Source organism: Neophocaena asiaeorientalis, unplaced genomic scaffold (genome assembly GCF_003031525.2).
Source record: "Neophocaena asiaeorientalis asiaeorientalis breed wild unplaced genomic scaffold, Neophocaena_asiaeorientalis_V1.1 scaffold434, whole genome shotgun sequence".
Classification (NCBI taxonomy): Eukaryota; Metazoa; Chordata; class Mammalia; order Artiodactyla; family Phocoenidae; genus Neophocaena; species Neophocaena asiaeorientalis.
The window spans coordinates 1,461,671-1,465,125 of NW_020175441.1; the positions used below are offsets into that span (position 1 = coordinate 1,461,671).

The following is a 3,455-nucleotide window of genomic DNA, read 5'->3' on the forward strand; positions in this document are numbered from 1 at the left end:
ATCAGTTTCTAGGATAGGAAAGTTATAGGGCAATGAGAGAGATGTAAAAAGATATTTCATCTGGACTACCTTCTTCATCTTCAAAAAAAAAAAAAAACAAAAACTTTGGCTAATTTAGGTAACATTTAACAAAAAATAATTTTCAGCGAAGATGAACAAAGTAGCTTGGATTCGTTTTAATTTTACTGTAAACTGAAGAGACAGCCAGAGTTAGGGCTGGGGCAGGAGGTGTGAGGAGCACTTGGGATGTGTGCTATAATACTAATAAGATAAGTACATATGGCTTTCAAGACCTTGAAAAGAAAGAGGATTTTGTGTGTGTGTGTGTGGTACGTGGGCCTCTCACTGTTGCGGCCTCTCCTGTTGCAGAGCACAGGCTCCGGACGTGCAGGCTCAGCGGCCATGGCTCACGGGCCCAGCCGCTCCGCGGCATGTGGGATCTCAACCACTGCGCCACCAGGGAAGTCCAAGAAAGAGGATTTTTTTTTTTTTCTCATTTGTAATTTTAATCGAAGCATTGCTATTCATTTTTAAAAGTCTTTCCTTATAAGCACCAAATTTTAATACCTATGTCAATTTGGGGGGAAAAGGAACTCCCGTCAAGAGCTTCCCTCCAGAAGGAAACAATGATGTTCATTCCTCCAAACAATCAAATTCGAAGTCTACCGAAACAGAAACAAAAAAAGCCCACACAGAAAAACAAAAACAAAAATCACATCCTAGAGGTTCAGTGCATTTAGCAGCCTTCACTGTGCTGTCTAATCATCCTTCAAAAAAATAACTCTAGTTCATAAAAATATACATTTTCCATTTGATTTTTAAATTAAAAAATAATTTAAAAAAGGAAACTTGAAGGAATTCACAATTAATTGCCTGACTCCTTTCGATATCATGTACAGCATATGAAGGTCAGGAAGGCTATTTGCAGCACACATGATTAGGGGAAATTGATTTTCAAGGTTTAGCTTTCTTCCAAACAGTGTAAAATATCCACAATTCCAAGTATGAAGGGACACAGACGATCTCCTTCAAGAATTCCACAGGACAATACAGGTGCCCCAGCTGTTCTTCATAGAGTGACAGGGCTTCAGTCAAATGGACACAGTTTCCCTGTGTAAAATATTTCCCATCCTGTTTCAATACTTTCATTGAGAGGTCAAGAATCAGTCTGAGAAACTCCCATGTGGAATCTTCTTCCGGAGATGTGGAGATTGGAACAGCTGTCAAATCATTAATCACATAATCAAACTCTCTCCCTTCTTTGGCGTACCTCTTCAGTACTGGAATACAGTCTTCTATTAGAACCTGATAGCAGTCTCCTTTAAGATTGTCTAGGACATCACCACATGTTTTTCGCATGGATTTCTTACATGCGTCAATCACCATTTGGTCAATCTCTACCATAGTGACCATCTTTGGTTTCAGTTTGACTATTTCACATAATATGCCCCCATCTCCGCCTCCTAGAATCAGTACATCTTTGCCAGTGTAATCTTCTTTGCCGCTGCCCATGATGGCCCGGGTATACGCCAGATCACTTTCCGCCAAATTAACATCCCCACTGAGGATGAGAATATTTCCAAATTGTTTTGAGTGTAAAATTTTAATGTTCTGGTAAGGTGAGTCTTCATCATACACCACTTCATCTATGTCGTACTCAACCAGGCGGCCATCTGCAGTGGGCCAGTATCTGTCAACGGCCCCTCCTCGAACTATGGGTGGTAATCGCTTCACCCGCTCAGTACTGTCCTGACTCAATTCTTTCATTCTTTCTTCTACTTTGTTCAAAAGACTGTCAACTTCTTTGCCTTGCGCATTACTGTCGTAACTCTGAAGGTCCAGCAACACCAATCCATGCGGGTAAATTCTCAAATTGGCAAAGCTGCCGTTTTTGTTTACGTAGGTCGCTAAATAGCCACGGTCCTGCCAGGTGTGCACCGACCCCATCATCCCCTGCTCCTGGAAAATAGACTGGAGGCCTTTAAGAATGGTCTCACCATCAGCTTTGGTGCCGAGCATGAAGTCAAGGGTGCTGTGCCGTGCTGCTGCCATAGTGAGGCGAGGCCCTGGGCCATGCCTGGGGGAGGGGGCCGGGGAGACTGGGGGGCCGCGCGGTGTGTCAGGCTGCAGCCGGCGGGGAGTGCCAAGAGGATATTTTTGACATGTTGGAAGTTTGAAAGAAAAAGATCTTGCTAGTTCTGTGTACTGGAATGCAAAACTGATTAAAAAAAAGTCTATCATTGTAAATCTGACATTAGAATGTTGCTTTTGACTACTAGTAAATTCAGCCCCTTAATTCTCTGCTTGAGAATGGATAGTTATTACAGCCATAACAGAGAATATGAAAATAATAATAAACTTACTAACTAAAATGACCATTCTTTATCTCATATTTAAGGTAATCACACTGTATGCCCTAAGGAACAGTTTAGCACCTTGTTCTTAGCCATGTGTACAACAATTTTAGACTAATAGCTGAATTTCCTTAGAGAAGAACTTGAACTTCATAAAAGGTCACTCTCTTTAGTTCAGAATGTTTTTCTTACATTTCAATCACTTTGCATTTTTATCAGTTCTCCCACTGAGTGGCTCAAATCATTTCACCAAATGATCTTTTCAGATGAGGTGAGTCAGCCATTTTTGGGAAATTCATTAGAATGGAGGCCACCAGAGCACCATTTGCTCAGTTGAAGTACTATTCACACAGGCTCAAGGAGTTAATGTGCTTACTAAGTGCTCGCAAAATAGTTTATTCCCCCAGAAAAGTCTCTCCCCAAAATTCATCAATTCCTTTAACATGCTAGCAAAGCAAGGATTCAAAGACTTGAAGCCTAATCCACTGGATAAATTACAGATTGTTCAAGGTGACATTTTTTACTTTAAGAGCAAGGTCTGGGAAGACACTGATTAGAAGGGGAAAATACAAAATCTCGAAAGAAGCAGAGATGGATTAAAGCCTTGACTTTGGTCAACTTCAGTCATTCAGCACATGTTGACTAGAGTGTGCTAGGATGAGGATGCAAAAGTGACCAAGGTAGACTCCTTGCCCTGAAGTAGTCTGCAATCAACTGGGAAAGACACTTTAACCTTAGACAGTAGCTCAATTTCCTTCTTCTAAAAAATGGAGAAAATAGTATACGTCACAAGTTACTATAGTACAATAATGAAGAATGCGGGTGATAGCTAGAGTCAGATAGTCCTGAACTTGAACCCAGATTCTACCTATATCTTGACTCAATATGACCATGGGCAAGTTACTTAACTCACCTAATCATGAGATTCCCTGTCTTCAAAATTTGTTATAGCACTACTTAGCTGAAATGGTTGTTGTGTAAATTTGATTTGCTAATACACAAAGAACTTAACACAGTGCCAGGCACACAGGAAGGTACTTGTGTGCTTCCTGTGTGATTGTACACACAGACAATCACACTTAGATACTCACTGATTTTATA

General features: G+C 40.8%; 1 pseudogene across 1 annotated transcript; it reads right to left on the reverse strand.

The window, feature by feature from the left end:
- Window positions 1-479: 479 nt before the first annotated feature.
- Window positions 480-2,138, reverse strand: LOC112415062 (spermine synthase pseudogene; annotated as a pseudogene). The gene has a single exon (XR_003006272.1). The product of XR_003006272.1 is annotated as a spermine synthase pseudogene (transcript).
- Window positions 2,139-3,455: the final 1,317 nt, after the last annotated feature.